This window comes from Oryctolagus cuniculus, chromosome 19, assembly GCF_964237555.1.
Source record: "Oryctolagus cuniculus chromosome 19, mOryCun1.1, whole genome shotgun sequence".
NCBI lineage: Eukaryota > Metazoa > Chordata > Mammalia > Lagomorpha > Leporidae > Oryctolagus > Oryctolagus cuniculus.
Window position 1 is genome coordinate 47473623 of NC_091450.1, and position 21521 is coordinate 47495143.

At 43.3% G+C, this 21521-nt stretch overlaps 1 protein-coding gene across 10 annotated transcripts in view; it reads right to left on the bottom strand.

Moving 5' to 3' along the window:
* Positions 1-21521, bottom strand: part of AUTS2 (activator of transcription and developmental regulator AUTS2) — a 1249738-nt gene that overhangs the window by 799683 nt on the left and 428534 nt on the right. The gene's annotated exons all lie outside the window — the stretch shown is intronic.

Consider the following 21521-nt stretch of genomic DNA (forward strand, 5'->3'; position numbering starts at 1 on the left):
TCTTGTGAGCATTGGGGAAATGAATCAACGGGTGGAAGATCTCTGTATGTCTCTCTGCCTGTCTCTCTCAACTTTCAACTAAGAGTGAAAATAAATTTTTTTGCGTCTAAAAAAAGGACAAAATTTACTAGGACTCTAATGGATTTATGGCATTTAAAGTTACACTGCAACAACTGGAGTATCACCAAAAAAGACTACTAGCTGGCTGCCGGCAGAATCATCTCATGGGAATTATTTGCTTCAGTGGGTTCACCATCAATCTTTTGAAGTCTATAACCTGATCTTGCCCATGTCCTAGAATTCATCCAAATTCAGGAGGTAAAACCAGGCTGATCACATTGTAATACTTGTATTTCACAATTTGCAGGTTTAAGACATCAAAAAAGTAGGGTAGCATTGTACATAGTCTTCACTGTCCTGGTTGGGTAAAATACTTCACGAATGCGCCACAGAAATGGAGTCACACTACAATCCCTCAGTGACTGGTTTGGGGTATGAGAAATATATTTCACGACCTCTCTGGAGGAGAAGGACATGGGGGACTTCAGGTGGGCTGATGATGCAGGAAGAGGTATGCGTGGACAGTGGTACACCTCTGCTGGCGGTTCCTCCGGATCGTCCCACCTTGGAGCTGGGAGGAGCTGCTTTTCTGGAGGCTCTGCCTCTGCAGTGTGTCCAGGTGGGCGTGTGGATCTCCTGGAGAAACAAAGTTGTCCCTCCATGTGGATTGTGAGACCTAAGCGTCACCTTTCTCTGATGGACCTTGGCAAAGCTGACACATCTCAAAAAAAATTTTTAAGGGTACCCATGTCCCACGTCACGCTGCCTGAGTTCAATTCCTGGCTCAAGCTACAGACACCAGCTTCTATCTAACGCAGACCCTGGGAGGCAGCAGTGATGGCTCAAATAACTTAATTCCTCTCACCTACCTGGAGACCTGGATTGAGTTCCCAGCTCCTAGCTTTGGTCCTTGATTCAGCACTGGCTGTTGCAGGTATTTGGGGAGCATGTACTTGCACTCTCCTACCACCCTATCCCACCCCTCATCCCCTCTAGAGTGTCTCTGATAAATAAATACAGAGACCACCAGATAGAGAGTTGCCTATACAAATGCTTTTCTTGAGTTAAACAAGAACTCAAAAGCCAAAGTGGTTAGCACTTGGCTGGCATATAACAAGTCCACAAAGAATGCCACTTTCCAGGCCTTTCACTCCCTAATTGAATGGCTGGCTTACTTAATTGTCCCCTTTGATGTGATTTAGCAAATCAAAAAGGTGTTAAAATCTATTACCCTGTGTTAAAATCTATTATCCTAACACCTACCAAAGTTCAGTGAACAGCCTTTGTGGCAATAAATGAGAAGAGCCTTCTTCCAGACACTACCAATTTGCTCCTCAGTATTGGATTTTAGACAGCTCTGAGGCTCTCATTCAGTTTTAGTCACTTGTAAGTCTTTTCTCCAATTTTTTTTTTTTTTTTTGCCAATTATGGCAGACTGGGAAATATGTCATCTAGGTAGCCTTTTCTTACATCAATATTTGATTGTTGCGCATGTAAAACATGCTATTAAGTTAATCAAAAATTTACCCTCACCACAAACACCTTTTTGTAAATAGGTCAAATTAAGATAAAAGTCCATGCTCTTTGCTGCTATGGAATTGGGACACTAAACCAGACATTAATGTCAGCATGCAGATTAAATGTTATTAAAGGCAATTTGTCACCTACACACATTTATCTCAATCTAATAATTAGCTAAAGGTCAGAGATTAACCGGTGTATTCAAATATACATTTCCTCTCCCTAAAGGAGATCGAAAGCAAGACTGAAGGCTGCATGCAAATATGGGTAATTTTCTTAAATACACAAGCCGATTTGGAAAAATTCAACAGATTAAAACTAGCAGGGGGCAGTGACCCGAGCAAGGCAGCAGGAAGGAGCTGCTGTGCAGATCATCTTCTGGACTTGCCAACTTTAGGAAATCATCCTTCCCGTCCTTCACAAAGATACTGCTACGCTCTCCACATTATTTCACTGTAGTAAACAGAGGAAGTGTGAGTCGCTGTGTGGGTGCCCCAACCTAGAAGGGGCACAGAGGGAGGTTTCAGGAGCCCGAAATTCAGGATCTTCCAGGTGGAAGTTGATACATTCTTTGCTGCCCCCTTCCTCTTAATCCAGTGCACACCTCAGAACAAAAACCTCTAGTTTAAGCATAAGTCTTATAGGCAAATTAATCCTGATAAACTCCAGAGAATTTAAATAATGTTCTCTAAGAAGACCATAAGAGGTGGGAGAGCAGTGGGTACCGGTTAAGTGGAGAGACATACATGTGATTGCTGGCTTGGATATGAAGCCTATGGATTCTACCATTTCTGGAGCATTCAAGATTCATCCAAAAAAAAAAATTCTAACTCTTTGTGCTATACAATAAATATATTTTTTAAAGACTGATTTATTTATTTGAAAGGTAGTGTCACACACACAGAAGGAGAGACAGATGAAGATCTTCCAACTTCTGGTTCACTCCTCACAACGACCTGGGCTGGGCCAAGCCAAAGTCAGGTGCCAGGAGCTTCTTCCAGGTCTCCCACACAGGTAGCAGGAGCCCAAGCAGTTTGGCCATCTTCCATTGCTTTTTGCAGGCTGTTCACAGGGAGCTGGATTGGGAGTGAAGCAGCCAAAACAGGAATTGGCACCCATATGGGATGCTGGCATTGCAGACAGCAGCTTTACCTGCTACACCACAATGCCGGCACCCATAATGTAAATATAGTGATAAGCCAAACACATTCCCTGCTCTCAAGGACTCACAGCTGTACTCCTGTAGAGTCTGACAAACCAGGTAACTGTAACAGAGTGTTGTAACTGCTGACTTTGAGCAAGCCAACAAGTGGCTCTAAAGATGCTGTTGCCTTGAGTAGAGATGCAAGTGACAGTGAGGGGTTCTTCAGGATGCAACTCTATAATTTTGATTTATTGATATTGTGTTCTATTAAATGCTTATCTAAAAAGAATGCTGCCTGATGTTGGTTTAGAAAGATATAAATGACAGGAAACTAGGAAGAGTCCTGTCTGAAGGGATGGAATTCAAGTGGGCACCATGTCCTGTAGTATCAGTGTGTGCCTGTGTTTGGCAAAGAATGCCCCTTCAACAATTATCAGTAGAAAGAACCACTCCACAATCATGTTGCTTGAATATTCCTGTTCTCCTTTTGCATATATCTTGCCCAATCTCCGATCTGGGAGCCCTGGTCCAAAAGTGACCCAAAAGTAAAAGGACAATCAGCATCAGAACTGACGCAGTAGGATAATCTGGCTATCAGACCAAGTCTATTGGGAGAGAAGCTAAAACAGAACCAGTGGAGTAAGATGTCCAAGTTATATTTAGCATCTCCAGTAAACAAATGTAAAACTATACATGAAACTTTAATAAACAACAAATCAATCCATAACAGCCACAGTATTGGCTAACATCCAATGAACACTCACATATATGTCCAGCAGTTCTCTAAGAATTTGACTTTTGGGGCCAGCATTGTGGCACAGCTGTTTATAGATGCCCGTTCAAGTCCCTGCTGCTCCACTTTTGATCCAGCTCCCTGTCAATATGCCTGGGAAAGCATCTGAAGATGGCCAAAGTCCTTGGGTCCCTGCCCCTACATGGAAGACATGGAAGAAGCTCTTGGCTTTGGCCTGGCCCATCCTTGCCACAGCGACCACCTTGGGAGTGAACCAGCAGATGGAAGATCTGTCTCCACCTCTCCTTCTCTCTCTCTGTAACTCTGCCTTTCAAATAAACAAGTAAATCTTTAAAAAATGAGTTTAATTTTTATTAGCTTATTTGTTTCAGGAATCTTATGAGAAAGGTGGTATGGATGAAGGAAGAAAGAGGCTACGTAAGCTATTAAAGGTAACAGAGCTAGTAAGTTTCAGGGCCAAGGCTGGATAGAAGTTCCAGATTCAGAACCTTATGCTTCTGTTCTGACTATGAACATTACGGACAACTCAGTGGAAACAAGTGTAAATGATCTCAGGTAACCCCATATGTAATATAAAAAAAAGACTGTCCACCAACACTATTTTTAAGTAAGTTTCAAAATCATCTCTCTCCTGCTATAGGCAGCTCAGCAATGTAGATTTATAGATAAATTTCATTTTTCAGTAGCTTAGCATAAATAACAACTAACGTCAGATTTATTGAGCACTACTTGTTATTTATGAAAAATCTGTGAAATATTTGTAAACCAGGATCTTTTTTTGCAAAGAAAAAAAGTCAATGACACAGAAAGGAAAACTGAATAGGAGTCAGATCAGCTAGGTGTGAGGCTCGGGTTGTTCTAGCAGATTACCTTCAGCAAGCCGCTTCACCTACAGCTCTCAGTGTCCTCATTTACAAAATTAAGTAGGCAAAAGTTGATCATTAGGTCCCAGGAATATTTTTTTAGTCCTAACATGGTGAGATTTCTGTGAAATCCAGATGTTCACCGACTTTAAAGATGATTGATTTGGCTGCACTTTATTATTTATTACACTGATTATGCTTTACACTTGATCTAAGCCAAAAGGCCGAGAGCAATACTGATACGCTTTAATTCCTCCAACTGTGAATGTAGAACTCATCAAATAAAGAAATGCAAAAAGGACATCGTAAGAATAGCAGTTAATGCTCCAGCTCACAAAGCAAATTTGTTAGGCAAGATAGGCAGAGACTTCCAGACCAAGGACAGGCAGATCTTACACTATGCCCCTCATAAGCAGGAAGCAGCCATAGAAGATGGATGAGTCTACATCCTTCAACATCCCTTAGGATTAAGGGAATGGGGTCTCTGAGGGGGGAATGTTGTAGGCAGACACACAGGATAAAATGGATTAGGTTTGTGAGCTGGAAGACCACCTTCACCATGCCCCTGTGTGACCTCATGCCCCTACCTGACCACACCTGTGTCGTCACTGGCCAGAATAATTAACCACTCTCCTTTGGAAGTGGATTAAAGGCCTGAAACACAGTGGACCCAGTGCTGCTCCTGTGCCACCGGCTCCACGCTTTCTGGCCTGCAGGCTCCTCTTCAAGGCTGACTCCTGGTGCTCCATATGCATCCAAATTTCCCTCTCTTTTAGATAGGGCCCTCACTCTCCTATGCATTTCTCTTACTAAATAAAAGGCTTAAAACTTATAACAAACAAACAAACAAAAAAAACCCACAAAGAATAGTAAAGAAAAAAAAGTGTAAAGAATCCTACAGGGCTACGTTTTATGGACAGCCTCCAAAAGAGGTGTAAAAAAATTACACAAAATTATTTTCAGATATGCCAACTAAACAGGGGAAGTAATTTGCATTTTTCTAAGAGGCTGAATGATGGTTTGATTCTGGGAGACTGCAAGAAATAAAGACCAAGGAATTGAAATGAGCACTCCCACCATTAAAAAAAAAAAAAAGTAAAAAATAAGACCTAAATTCTATTCTCAACTCTCCTCTTGGGCTCCAGGGATGAGATCTGAGGAGTTAATTAACTTCTCTATGCCTCCGTTTCTTTACAAATTTTCCAATTCACCCTTCTTAAGAGTTAAAAATGTGATCAGTTAAATATATATATATATATAAATATTAAAAAAAGCTGTCACAACATCATTGAATTTCCAATTTTAATTGTAAAGACTGCCTTCCTGTGGGCAGTCTGACTGCATCTGTAGGGGAAAAAAATCAAAAACAACAAGAAAAAAACAACCAAAACCACTTCCATGTGAGGAGGAAAACCCCAAGGCTGAAGAAGCCACGGCAGCCTCCTGGCCCTGTGGGGATGCCCAGCTCATGCTCTGCAGGGCAGGGAACCAGCTCTGCGACCTGAACACGGGAATTCTTGTATGCACAAGTCACGGGCATTTGGCCTTTCATGAAATGACAGCACGGAACTCAGAGGAGCACTGCTCTGCCCTGCAGCTGTGGCCAAGACTGCAATGTTTAAAGGTTACAGTGATTAAGGACTGTGATTAATTTAGTCTCAGTAAAATCAATTCCACTCAACCACAAATTTCTAATTTACATACCAGGGCAAGCTAAACTTGATTCTGATCAATAGAATCCGAACTTCACAACGTCCCATCCTCCTATTCCCAGCCTCTCCCTTCTCCCATAAAGGAAGAACGATATGTTATGGAGAAATAAAAAAAATGTGTGTTCAACTCTGACAAAGTTGACATGCTCTTTTATTTTTTGGCTAAATATTTGGCTGCTCTGATTTAGTTATATCATAAGTGATGAAAATTATTAAACTTTAATCTGGAGTGGAGCCTAATGCCTCCTAATAGTTTCATAGCACCAACAAATACACCTGTTCACAACCATGTCAGCATACAGATATGTTGTGTACCACACTCTATCCTGACAATAACGAAAGAGTTTGTTGAGGAAATGTACATTTTCCTTCCTTTTGCTCCACGGTGGACTGCACACTGTGTGAGGAAGAAAGAACGCACCACGTGGCAGAAGCAACTGAAGATAAACTGTCACAGCCACACTCTCTGAGCAATCACCCATGAATTCCTTATTTCTGCTGTGCTTTTCTCAAAATATTAGGTCAGAGAAAGCACAAGACAGGTTCACCTTGATGATCACCTCCTCATGTCCCAAATCTGCCAGGAATGTCCCGTCCTGGTCTTAAACAAGAAAGAGGCGGAAGTGCTACACAAGGGAATACTGAACAATCTTCCCTCTAGCCAACAATAACAATGTCAACTGCATGTGATACAATGAACTTAGAGTATTTCAGTTTGTCAAAATGACACCCTTAAAATGACCTTTCTCCCTTCTGTTTTCTGTCAACTCAGGTCACTGCTACATCATCTGGAAAACATCCCTCCTTTCATTCATTAACTCTTTTTAGAGTAAGTTACACCTAAACTCGAAATCTTTGTGTGGTTTTCTTAATAGCCTGAGATTTGCCTTCATGCTACTGAAATTTATCTTCTGGTGTGAACCAACAGCCTCATTCTGAAATGAAGCAGTATTTTCAGTTCCCCAGCAGCAACCGCCAGAAACACAGAAATTAGCCTGAATTTAGAGGTAGCGTTTTGAGTTAACTGCAGACAGGGAGACTGAGAACTCAGAAATGCAGCCCAGCATGGTCCAGGCACAAGACAAAAAAAGTGGTTAGTGGTGCTGCAAAACAAGAACATGTACAGAATAGAATTCAGACAGGACTAGAATAGAGACATTTCCCTGAGACATGACCAGTTAAATGCTCTACCAACTTTTCTTAAAAAGAGATGTGGGTAATTCATTCAAGAATGAAATTCCATTTCATTTCATTTGGTGCACTATTCACAATGTGCTACATATTGCTTCCTGGTATGAACACACTGAATCAAAGACAATTCACTCACAACATGGGTTTTCTCATCTCAACATTCTATTTTATTGTCCTTAAAAGCTTGTCAGTAAAGGACTCTGTATTACATGGAGAAAGTTATTGACCTATGTTATATTTAGTAGTTACAAATGTAGGAGCCAGCACTGTGGTTTAGTGGGTGAAGCCGCCACCTGCAGTGCCAGCATCCCATTTGGGCACCGGTCCATGTTCTGGCTGCTCCACTTCTGATCCAGCTCTCTGCTGTGGCCTGGGAAAGCACTGGAAGATGGCCCAAGTCACCTGGAGGAAGCTTCTGGCTCCTGGCTTCAGATCAGCACAGCACCAGCACAGATCAGCGTTGCAGCTGACTGGGGAGTGAATCAGAGGATGGAAGAACTCTCTGTCTCTGTCTCTCTCTCTCTGACTCTCCTCTTTTTGTGTAACTCTTTCAAATAAATAAATAAATCTTAAAAAAAAGCAAATATAAACACAGAATTCAGATATACCTGCATTTAAATCCCAGTATAGCCCCTTAGCTGGGAAATTTTGTGCAGTTATTCAAACTCATATTTTTGTATCTAAATCTGTAAAAATAAAGATAATGATATCTAGCACTCATTCACTTAATTTTTGTGAGCACTAAATGAGATTATGCCCTTAAAGTATAATGCCTGGTTTATTGTGAGCACTGAACAAAATGTTTACTGTTACTGTTGATACTAATCCTCATTAGGCATGGTCCCAGGCACTGGGATACAGGACATACAAGACTTTTTCTTCCCCAGATGACACAGTTAAATCAGCTCTTAGTTGGTTTAAAAAAAAAAAAGAAACTGAAATGTAGCAGAATTGTGGAGAGAGTGGGCAAAGTACTAGTCACTGAAATTTATCTTCATACACTTGAGATAGTGTTGTTTGGTTACAATAAAGCAAGTGACAACTGTTACCACCACAACAGCTGGATATTAAGATTTTTCCAGAGATGTAAAAGAAACATTATGCTCATAGCTTTCTAGTTCCAAGAAAATGGCAACAGTTTAGTGTTGCACGCATTGTGACTGACTACAGAGTAAGACATCACATTCACATCACAAGCAGTTTGTTTGAAACTGTCTTTTTGAAGCTACTTGCAAGTAAAAACACAGGAAAGCTATTCCATTAAAGTTCCCTTGTCTCTGTGGAGTGTTCTGGAACAAAGTTCTCTCAAACAACCTGTTTGAGAGAAAAAAATACCTTGTTAACGAGATAACTCAACCTGTTACCCTGCCTTACATGTGTCATTTGAAGAGGTGTGTGTATGTCTGTGTACAGGCACACAAAATAAGCCAACACAAATGTCTCTGTGTTAAGAGAAACCAGTCACATGTAGTGAGCACACACACACACACACACACACACACACACACACCCCTACGGAAGAAGCAGAACAAGAGGGGGAAAAAGAATACAGTATTTAGAGAAGGAGCCAATAAAACCAAGTAACAAGACAGAAATCCTGGCCCATTTAACAAATACCCATTTATCTCTGGACAAAATACTGAGATGAGAATCAGGACACACAACAAAAATAAGAATACTTCAAATATTTTTGACTATGCTGGTAAGTTTAAGGGCTTTTTCCATCTTCAAAAACACCCAAAGTAGAGCCAGGGCAAGCACTGTAGTGCAGCAGGTAAAGCCCCTGGTTGCAACTCAGGCATCTCATACTGGACACCAATTCAAGTTCCAGACGCTCCCCTTCTGATACAGCTCCCTGCTAATATGCCTGGGAAGGCAATGGAAAACGGCTCAAGTACTTGGGCCTCTGCAACCCACATGGGAGACCAGCATGGAGTTCCTGGCTTCTGGCCACTGCAGCCATTTGAGGAGTGAAACCATGGATGGCAGATCTCTTTTTCTCTCTGTCTCTGCTTCTCTCTGTTATTCTATATTTCAAATAAATAAAATAAACCTTAAAAAAAAAACATAGAAAACAAGAGAATAAGAAAAATGGGCATGCCTGATTTATGCCTTTCCTTTCCAGTCCTTACAACTAGTTAAGGATAGCGCCTTACTAGGTGCTTCTTTCAATTTAAAATTTTTGCCTCTCTAAGCTCCCTTCTTCCCAGAGAAGCAAGTGTAGACCTTAGATTCAGGATCTTTCATAGCCAACAGTAGCTAACAGAATCTCACAATATTTTAAGTGTATTATATTCAATTTTATAGTCTCTTTCACATGACACTTCATACCTGCTGTTTTTTAGTGATACAATATTTGCTTTTGAACATTTTTCTAAGGGAAAAACAGTTAATTAAAAAAATGATAACTGAAAAGCATCCCAAGTTGAGGAAGACAGTAGTGGGTGAACCTTGCCTATAGCCGATATGAAGGTGGCCAACAAAGAAATTAAAAACTCCTCTAGTTCACCCACCCTGCCCAGCCATAGCCACCTCCCAAGGTACCTCCCGAGGATCATGACTGGACCTTATTAAGACTGACAGCCAAATGCTGACTAGGCACCAGGGGACACAGGTAATTCAATGAAGTGAGGCCAATTTTGCTGCCATCATTCGATCCAACTACTCGTCAGCGGCGGAAGTCAGAGACCTGAAACTGCTCTTTGATTTCATCAGTTTCCATCTCTCAGGTTCCAGGCTGGAGACACTTCTCATCTCCTCTGCTGGCTGCTCTGAGTTTAACAAGACGAGAATTTCAGGAGACAAGATTTATTTTTCCCAACCCAAGTTAGTCCTCAAGGCTTAGAATGTCAGTAAATTGTTACCACAGGCTTTAGGAAAGGGCTCAAGCTTTGACTCACAGAAGAGATTAATAATCAAATCGCGTTCATCACATCACAGGTGGACACAGCCGCAAACCAGTGGTTCAAATAACCTTTCCATTTCCAGCTGGGGCCCCATATTTTCACCTTTTATTGGAAAAAACTTTAAAATGGACTGATTTTTTCCAATAAAGTGTGTCTTCAATGACATGTGCTAGCTCCTATAAAAATTTTCTATATGAAATATTCTTTCTCCTCCTTTTTCCACCCCCCCCAAAAAAAAAATGAACAGGCACACATACACACCCACATTCTCCTATTCACTAGCACTTACTTCTCTATAACCCAAACTCCAGAAAATACTCTTGCTATACTATCATCTCTTTTATTTTTTATAATAGTAGTAGAGAAATATCTTAAATTATAAATACAACCCAGCTGTCTGACCTGAAAAGCCATTATCACACACTGATCATATCACATAGTTTTCTTTCAACTGAAGAGCTTGGACAAGTTGTATTTTCAGTGTCAGCATGGCGAGCTTTCAAATATTAAGCTTAATCTGATCTTCCTAACTGTGAAGACAAAGTCAGTCTTCTAACATCAGTCAATGAAAAGTTACCTGTAAAGGATAATAATTACTACCTATGCACTAGGTACCTCCACGGATTACTGAGGCCTGTTTAATCAGGGAAAGCAGTATGGGTGATACACTAAGGAAAAGACCAGGGAGAAATGGAAAAGGAGGCCGGCGCCGCAGCTCACTAGGCTAATCCTCCGCCTAGCGGCACTGGCACACCAGATTCTAGTCCCAGTCTGGGCGCCAGATTCTGTCCCGGTTGCCCCTCTTCCAGGCCAGCTCTCTGCTGTGGCCCGGGAGTTTAGTGGAGGATGGCCCAAGTGCTTGGGCCCTGCACCCCATGGGAGACCAGGAGAAGCACCTGGCTCCTGCCATTGGATCAGCGCAGCGGTCGGCGGCCATTGGAGGGTGAACCAATGGCAAAAGGAAGATCTTTCTCTCTGTCTCTCTCTCTCACTGTCCACTCTGCCTGTCAAAAAAAAAAGAAAGAAAGAAATGGAAAAGGAACAGGAAAAGAAAGATCAGGAGAAAAAGAGAGATATGAGGAGGGAAAAGAAGAAAGGGTGATGGGAGACCAAAGAAAGGAAGGCAAATTCCTTGCTCCAGAGCACTGGGCTCCATAAGGACTCATGATTTTCACCTGATTTGTGCTGCAACATGGATTTTAAAGTCATGTGTGAGTTAAACCATAAACAGACATGTTTACAAAGGGGGCCTCTTAAGAGAGAGTGAAATATGAAAAACAAAGGCAGACCAGAAGCACCCTGGATGCCAGAGCCCAGGGGCAAGACTGAGCAGTGTGGGGACTCACCTTCTACCTTCTCTGCTTAGGACTCCTCTGCTGCCTCTTCCAACCCAGCTCTCTCCCCGACCCCAGCCATCCAGGGAGGTGGTCGAACACTGCCTGTTCATGGTCTCTCTCTGCTTTCTCCCTATATCACAGATGCCCCAACTGGAACCCGGCAGACCCAGGGCCAAGAGGGAAAAGAGAGAACTGAATACGACAAGAGAAATGTGGAGGGAAGACATGCTTGATGCCAGCTTTGTTTTGTCAAGGTTCACGTCCACAAGCCTTTCAGAGCTGGATGTCAGTCCAGAACCAAGCGACTTGAGTTTTTCTTCAGCCAAAAGGACTGAGTGACCTTTTCCATCCTCAGTGACTCCCTTCATGCTCATATTTAGTCATCCTTGAAAATTAGGCCCTTGGCAGAAATCTTGCCCTTTTCCTAATTTCAAATCAACACATAATAGCTAGCACACTTGTTTTAAAGGTTTACCTCCTATAAGAGTTACTAGTAACCTGGCAGTCCTCATTACTAAAGACCAAATCAAGCGCATATTTAAAATTACTCATGTCAAGTAAATCTCTCCCTAGGCTGTCCAACAGGGCACTGAACTCCCCTTGTAGGCGTTGCCTCCCAATTTCCAATCCTATTTTGTGTGCAGTGTGGTAGCATGGACACATCTTGGGAGACAATTCTGGAGATTATCCAATTTGGTTCTAATTTAAGGTCTTTAGATTGAACAACCAAAAGATCCTTATGATGCATCTTAAACACATTCCTATCAGCCTGCATCTGTTGGGACAGGCTAGCTGATGCTGTGGTGCCAATTGCGAAACCACAGCTGATGAAAACAACACAGGTTGATTTCTTGTTCACACTGTGCGTCTACTATGACTGAGTCAGCAGGGGCTCTGCTGCTCATAGTCAGGCAGCAGAGTGGCCACCAACTTGAACACTGCTACTTTTATTTTATTTTTTTAAAGGAAATGTTAGCTTTTCTTTTTAAGATTTATTTATTTATTTGAAAATCAGAGATACACAGAGAGGAGAGGCAGAGAGAGAGAGAGAGAGGTCTTCCATCTGATGGTTCACTCCCCAGTTGGCCACAATGGCCGGAGCTGCGCCAATCCAAAGGCAGCAGCCAGGAGCTTCTTCCGGGTCTCCCACGTGGGTGCAGGGGCCCAACGAGTTGGGCCATCTTCTATTGCTTTCCCAGGCCATAACAGAGAGCTGGATCGGAAGTGGGGCAGCCAGGACTAGAACTGGCGCCCACATGGGATGCCAGCGCTTCAGTACAGGGCATTAACCTGCTGTGTCACAGCGCCGGCCCCCACACAGAGGAAAAGAGAACAGGGCAAAGTACACAGCCAGAAGCCACCCACACATTTCACTGGCAAGGGCAAGCCTTAGAGCCACCCAAAATACAAGTGGTCAGAAGGGTTAGAAGACGAGAGTGTCAAAGAGAGCAAGACAGAGCGAGATAAAATGATCATACTACACTATGTAATGCTACTTTGGATACATCTGAAAATGAAACTTCCAAAATACCATGAATACAGATGAAAAAATTGTTATTATATTCTTTAAGATTGTTGTTGGGCCGGTGCCACGGCTCACAAGGCTAATCCTCCACCTGCGGCGCTGGTACCCCAGGTTCTAGTCCCGGTTAGGGTGCCGGTTCTGTCCCGGTTGCTCCTCTTCCAGTCCAGCTCTCTGCTGTGGCCCGGGAAGGCAGTGGAGGATGGCCCAAGTGCTTGGGCCCTGCACCCGCATGGGAGACCAGGAGGAAGCACCTGGCTCCTGGCTTCGGATCCGTGCTGTGTGCCGTACGTGGCAACAATTTAGGCGGTAAACCAACAGAAGGAAGACCTTTCTCTGTCTATTGTCTCTCTCTCTCTCTCACTAACTCTGCCTGTCAAAAAAAAAAAAAAAAAAAAAAAAGACTGTTGTTGCTTCCTTTAAAATCACAATTAGCAGTTTGTAGGCAAAAGACAAACTGGTTAACTCCATTTCAACTGTCATTTATTTTCAACTGGAGAAGGCCAAATGATGATTGTTTTTCTTCTGACTTAGCAGTGCCCCAATGCCAGTTTTGTGTATCCGGTGAAGCTGCTGCCTGCATTACTGGTATCCCATATGGGTGCTGGTTCATTCCTCAGCTGCTCCACTTCCAATCCAGCTCCCTGCCAATGGTGTGGGAAAGCAGGAGAGGATGGCCCAAGTGCTTGGACCCCTGCCACCATGCCACTGGAAGAAGCTCCTGGCTCTCTGACTTCAGCCTGGCCATTGTGGCCATCTAGGAAATGAACCAGCAGATGCAAGATCTCTCTCTCTCATGCATGTGCTCTCTCTGAAACTCTTTCAAATAAATAAATAAATTAAAAAAAAAAATCCCCACGACACAGCTAAGGCATCCTTTAATAAAATGGGACTCACACAAAACACAGCGCTGTTAATCAACACTGTACCTGACTGTTAGTCCTCAGGGAGGAACAAAGACAACACCTTATGTTTGAACAGTACTTTACAGCTGGAAAAATATTTTGACATATGTCACTCTGGGCAGGCACTAAAAATAAATGCCTTAACATTTTAAAGGTAGGCAAGGTAAATATGCACAGTTCTAAAAGAAACAGAAAGGCTGGAACTCACTATATCAAAATAATACTGGGGCCAGCACTGTGGCCTAGCAGGTAAAGTGGCACCAGTTCGAGTCCTGGCTGCTCCACTTCCGATCCAGCTCTCTGCTATGGCCTGGGAAAGCAATAGAAGATGGCCCAAGGCCTTCGGCCCCTGTACCCACGTGGGAGAGCTGAAAGAAACTCCTGGCTCCTTGCTTTGGATCAGCTAAATAACTGATTTTCCAGAGAAGAATTCAGAAATGTGAATATGTACATATTGAAAACATGCAAGCAACAATTTTTTTTTAAAAACAGGAAGCAAATAACGGAAGGAAACATGTTTTTATCAAACATGACAGAGGATTAATATCTTTAACCATGATGAGACTGTATATACACATATACACAAAAAAGGTCAATAGGTTGTACAGGTTATGAACAATATACAAATGAAATTAAAATGATAAATAACGGGCCGGCGCCGCGGCTCACTAGGCTAATCCTCCGCCTTGCGGCACCGGCACCCCAGGTTCTAGTCCCAGTCAGGGAGCCGGATTCTGTCCTGGTTGCCCCTCTTCCAGGCCAGCTCTCTGCTGAGCCAGGGAGTGCAGTGGAGGATGGCCCAAGTGCTTGGGCCCTGCACCCCATGGGAGACCAGGAGAAGTACCTGGCTCCTGCCATCGGATCAGCGCGGTGCACCGGCCGCAGCGCACCGGCCGCGGCGGCCACTGGAGGGTGAACCAACGGCAAAAGGAAGACCTTTCTCTCTGTCTCTCTCTCTCTCACTGTCCACTCTGCCTGTCAAAAAAAGAAAAAAAAAAGATAAATAACACATGCGTAGGGTCCAATCTCTCTAGTAATTAAAAAAAAAGGATAATGTAGAAACTGATCAGTCATCCACCTCAAACATGTGGTAAAAGTAAAATGTACCTTTATGGAATCTGAATATGGTAAGAATATAATATGTAATGTGAAAAGCATAAATTTATAGAAAACACTAGGCAATATGTAACAGAGTCTTTAAAATATTCAGACATTTTAAAGAAAAATGAGAAACAACAAACGGCATGAGGCTGGATGTCAGACTGGGTTCAAGTCCCAGCCACCTTGCATGTACTGCGTGATCTTAGGCCAATTACTTATGTTTCTCAGCTCACATTTCCCCCGTCTAAAATAAAGGAAAGGAATCTTTTCTTTCCAGGACCTATGTGAGAATTGAAATGTGCAATGCATGTAAAGCCCCTAACACAGTGATTGTCCCATAATAAACGTTGAATGAATCTTAGCCAGTACCATTCTCACCACCAATACCACCACCACAAAATCTGTTCGGGATGATAGCCAAAATATCAGTGTAAGCTTAGACATATGTAAGAGAAGTCCACACACATGTAACTCTGAAGAAAAAAGCTACAAGGAAATATATCAAATGTAAGTGTGGTTATTACAGAATCAGAAAGGATTATACTTTTCCTGTAATAGATTTTTTAAGTTTTCTACAAAGAATGTGTTACTGTTATACCTAGAAACACAGCTATTAAATTTGGGGAGAGGAAGTAAGCTCTGTTGTTTCCAGTTATTATTATTTTATACCAACAAATGTAATAAGATTTAAACAAATCCACAGTTGTTCCCAGACCTTATTTTTCCTATGTGTACAACATTTCCTGCATTAATTTTTGTTTCTATTCTCTCTTTTTTTTTTTAAGATTTATTTATTTATTTGAATGTCAGAGTTGCACACAGAGAGAAGGAGAGGTAGAGAGAGAGGTCTTCCATCCAATGGTTCACTCCCCAATTGGCCGCAATGGCCGGAGCTGTGCCGATCTGATGCCAGGAGCCAGGAGCCAGGAGCTTCTTCCAGGGTCTACCATGTGGGTGCAGGGCCCAAGGAGTTGGGCCATCTTCTACTGCTATCCCAGGCGATAGCAGAGAGCTGGATCGGAAGTGGAACAGTTGGGACTAGAACTGGCGCCCATATGGGATGTCGGTGCTTCAGGCCAAGGCGTTAACCCACCACGCCACAGTGCAGGCCTCATAAGGTCTATTCTCTATGAAGAACCCAAGAGAGAAATTTAAAGTAACAGGTGTAGAAACAGCAATTCAAGATAAATAGCAAGCCATGTGAAAAGATAATGTATAAACTATGGCCAACTCTACTGTGTTAAACCCTAGGAATAGTAAAGAGCATACTTAGAAAACTCCTATCTTGGATTCAGAGTAGAGGGAAATCTTTATCAAAAACCCTAACATCTTACGGAAACAAAGGCCCCAAAGTTCACGCTCCCATCTCTTCCCCTTTTCTGTAACAAAACGGATGCATCTGCAGAGATGCACTTCCCACATCACAAAAGCACGCTGTCCTCATTCAAGTCTCCAGAGGGTCCCCTCCGCACCCTTGCAGACTCTATTAACAGGAGAGAGTGAGTGGCAGGGGCAAGTGATCCTTCTATAAAGGTGCCACACAGCCAACTCCCTTACAACAGCGGTGGTGGTGGTGGCGGGGCCGGGGGTAGGGGGGAGTAGATTATCAAAGCTCTTGTACCATCTGTCTGCGGAGGGGGGAAAAAAAAAACACAACAACAGCTGGTGCGAGAAGTAGCAGGATGTTGGTCCTGGATGTGACAAGATGGGAAATGACAGGAAACAGCTTTTCACTCCTCCAACAGCAAAAGAAGCGTGCAGCCCGTGTTCCAGTGTTTGAAAGCCTCCAGATGCTGCTCTCGTCTCACATTTCCATAGCTTTGTTCAGACAACATCTGAAAGGTTGCCTTGCTTTTTGAAAGCACTCTCTTTCTTTGGAGGAACATACAAAGCTATCAAATGCAGGCTTCCTCCCTCCTTTCTCTGGTGGGCAATGTGGAATGAATTTTAAGTGTCACCATGGAAGGAAAAAAAAAAAAAACACGTACAAATGGCATCACGTGAGCCCCTGTGAAAGTTTTTCCAGTTGTCTCTCTGAAAGAAAGCTTGCCATGTGCTCTGGTGTCTGTCCTTTGGTAGTTAGACTAATGTTAGATTTTGAGTAGAACTAAGAAGCTGAGGAATAAAAACATCTATAATGAGCAGTGCTACAGTATGGGGCATCTTATGCATCGGCTGACTTGTTGGAAACCCAGTCATGGGCCTCGCTTCTTTCCTCACTGCACTGAAGCACTAAGACAGGCACGCATTTGTTTCCATTTAAACGCTAGATTCTGATGTCAGAAAGGAGGTAATGTTATAAACAATATATACATACTCCATCATCAGAATTTCAAAGGACTGGCATATGATGTGAATCAAATATTCTGACTTCAAGTTGTCCCATATGCTAAACATACAAAACCAATTTTCAAAGAAGTCTGGGACATGCCCATAAAATACACAAAAATTCCACTTATGAAATTTTAAATTTTATTTGCTGCCATGGATCATGTTTAGGAATCTGGCTGTTGCAGGCTCCAACAGTCCTTCGTGGCATGTGTGATCCTGCACAGGTGGTACCTGGCCCCAGACACCCCTACTTCCTCTTCAGCAGGCCACTCAGCCCTTTAACACCAAAGTTGGGCTCCATCTCCAGCAGCTCCCAAAGCTCCTTCCTTGAGCAAGTCAATCTTTCCCTTGAACCAAAGGCCTGTTACAACAGCCCCCTATGCGGTAATTTCGCTGTTTAGAAATTGATCTACCACAACTCATGAAAGCTCCTGGGGCAAACAGGTCATGATCTTTATTTACCAGTGCCTAGAACAAAGCTTTACATTTAGTTTTTCCAGAAATCTACTCATAGCTACAATGTGTCAGAGACTCAACAGTTTCTATCCCTCAAGGGGCTTAGGGCATAGTATACACCTAAACACAAAAGTAAAATGTATTTGTCTTATTAATTTTTTTTTTTTTTGACAGGCAGAGTGGACAGTGAGAGAGAGAGACAGAGAGAAAGGTCTTCCTTTGCCGTTGGTTCACCCTCCAATGGCCGCCACGGCCGGCGCGCTGCGGCCGGCGCACCGCGCTGATCCGATGGCAGGAGCCAGGAGCCAGGTGCTTTTCCTGGTCTCCCATGGGGTGCAGGGCCCAAGCACCTGGGCCATCCTCCACTGCACTCCCGGGCCACAGCAGAGGGCTGGCCTGGAAGAGGGGCAACCGGGACAGAATCCGGTGCCCCGACCGGGACTAGAACCCGGTGTGCCGGCGCCGCTAGGCGGAGGATTAGCCTAGTGAGCCGCGGCGCCGGCCCTTATTAATTTTTTTAAGGTTTGTTTTTTTTATTTGAAAGGCAGAGTCACAGAACATTTGGTTCACTCCCCAAATGGCTGCAATGGCCGGGGCTGGGCCAGGCTGAAGCCAGTAGTCAGGTGCCCCTTCCAGGTCTCCTACGTGGGTGAGGGGCCCAAAGACTTGGGCCATCTTTTGCTTTCCTGGTTGCATTAGCAGAGAAGGGAGCTGAATTGGAAGTGGAGCAGCCAGGACTCGAACCGGAGCCCAAATGGAATGCTAGCATTGCAGGTAGCAGCTTAACCTGTTGCCCCTCAATGCCCCAAAAGTAAAATTTATAACAATGCATGCTATGTTATGAACAAAATACGAGGAAGTAAAAATCCAGGCACCTACCACAGAAGATGTTTGACTAGTATTTCATAAATGAAAATGTATTTACAACAGGTTCAACAGTTAAACAGCAGAGAATTCTAGTTAGCTATGCAAGCTTGGAAAAATGGCTTCCTTTTTCCTGCCTCAATTTTGGTTTCCTCATCTGTAAAATGGTCTAACAACACAGTGGTTAGAACCATGCTTAGCATACAATACACAATCCACAGAAGCTGTAAATAGCTCTTTCACCTTCTCCTACAAGAAAATGAGTACATGATACATTATTTTATTAATATAATGAGGAGTGTTAAAATGTCAAATAAGTAATCTCCTTCTTTCACTTCATCTATCTAACCTGTCAGCAAACGTTGTCACCGCTTACCCCAAGCCCCTTCTCACCACCTCTGCCACCACCATTTCTCCCCTGATCTGCCTAACCAGTCTCCTTGTGTCTACTTTGGTCCCTACCCTCCACACAGCATCCAGAGATGTCCTTTAAAAAGTAAATAGTGCACGTGATTTCTCTATGAGCAACCCTCTCGCAGGTTCTCAGCCAAAGTCTTTATGGTGGCCCACAGGGCCCCACGCAGTCTCTTCCCTCCATCCTCCTCTTCTGACCCCTTCCACTCCCTGCTCCCACCATGCACTGACCATTAGCTATGCCAGGGGTACCCTTTAAAGCTTATGTCTGCCTTGGAGCTTTTGCAGTTGGCATCCTTGTGCCTGTAACATTCTATCCCCTGACATTCGCATGGCTCATTCCCTCTGCTCTTTCAGGTCTCAAATGCTAACTCCATGTTCAAATGTTACCTGATCAATAGTCTTTTCTGAACACGCTATTTTAAACAGCAGGGTAAACCCTCCCTCCCCACACACATTACCTTAGCACTCAAAATCCCCTCTACCTGGTCTATTTGTCATCACTGCTCATGACCACACCTGATGTGGTCTGTATTTCACTTGTCCAGTTGTGCACTGTCTGAGGACCCACATTCCACAGGGCAGAGCTTTTGGGCTTCTGTATTCACAGAAATATTTCTAGATCCTGCGATGGAGTTTGATTCAAAAGAGACACTCAATAGGATTTTTCAAGAATGTGAAATGGCAAACAGGTACAAGAGAACTCATTTTGCATTTATTTTTAACGGTTTGTGCATGCTTGTTTACTTCTTCCATAATTTAAACATCGTTAGCGTACACATTCACCTACTTGAGCCTTGTAAATCTACATTTGGAGGACAGGAGAGAATAATCACCATTTTTTTTTAAGAAAACTGAAAATGAAGGAAGAGGTTTATGCGGTCAACACAGCCAGTAAATACCAAAAAAAAAGGAAAACTAAGGCGAGAGTTTGGTCCTGTGACCTTTCTAGCCTTCCCAGTACATGGAGACAATTAAGTTAGTCTTAATTATTAATGAGCTCATAGAACATGATGCCAGTTTCTTCTTGGTGAGAATCAAGCAAGTAAACCTATCACATCTAAATGCACATGGGATGAGAAATGTGGAGGGTTGATTTATACTGCTTCTTGTCATGTTTTAATGTTACTTTTTTGTTAATGGACTTGCTTCACATACAGCATGTATCAAAGGGCAGGGCATCCGCTGTGAAAACTGCAGCTTGAATTCTGAGGTTGCTCCTAGAGTCTGCAGGTTATGCTATGTAAGGTGCCTGCAGGTAATTGAAAATCAAGCAGATGCGAAGTGCTAGCTCACTGTGCAGCTTACGAGAAACAGAGTAAAGCAGATGTAGACTGCTGTGTAAATGCACGGCTTAGAACAAGCGCTAAATAACTTCTTTTAATACTTCTCTATTGCCTATCAAAATCTGTGACCTCAACCATAGCTGAGAGACCGATGTGGATCTTTCTTTTTCCTGTATCCAGAACATCTGACAAGTCGCTGCTGCTGCACATTTGTACACCACACTTCCCAAGAGCAAGGTCTCCACACAAACCATCACCTACTTTTGGAATGCCTTCATTTTGACCTGCCATAATTCTATCTGCCCTTTAACACACCACATTCACCTGCTTCATGATAACCTTCATAGTTCTTCCAACTCAGATTTGTCTCCCTAGGTTCCCAATCCCCTTGCCTTGGATTCTAGTTAATTATATCATACTTAGCACCCAGGATTCTCCCTCTCCTTCACACTTGTGCCAACACATGCACATATTCTTCAAAGTTCATTTAAGATCAAGGAGAAATCTTGGCTAGCTCAGGGCTTTGCTAAAATTTTTAACATTAAAATATATTTTAAAAATTGCAGGAGTAGGGGCCAGCATAGCAGGTAAAGCTGCCGCCTGCGACGCCAGCATCCCATCTGGGGGCCAACTGTGTCCCAGAGGCTCCACTCCCAATCCAACTCCCTAATGGTCTGGGAAGAGCAGCATAAGACGGCCCAAGTAACCTGGGCCCCTGCCACTCATGTGGGAGATACAGATGAAGCTCCTGGCTTCAGCCTGGCTCAGTCCTGGCCACTGCAGCCATCTGGGGAGTGAACCAGCAGATGGGAGAGTCTCTCTCTCACTCCATCCCCCCCCCCCCAACAACTCCTTCAAATACATAATTTTTTTTTAATTCAAAGGATAAGTGGTTAGTGTAGCAATTAAGGTATCTACATTTCATATAGGAGTGCCTGGGTTAGATTCCAGGCCATGGCTCCTGACTCCAGCTTCCTGCTAATGCAAACCCCGGAAGGCAGTGGTAATAGCTCAAGTGGATTCATGCAACCCCCTGGGAGACCTGGTTTGAATTCCCAGCTCCCAGTCCTGGCCCTTGTAGGCATTTAAAGAGTGGACCAGCAGATAGAGGAAGAAGGTGGAGGCTCATGCACGCTCGCTCGCTCGCTCTCTCT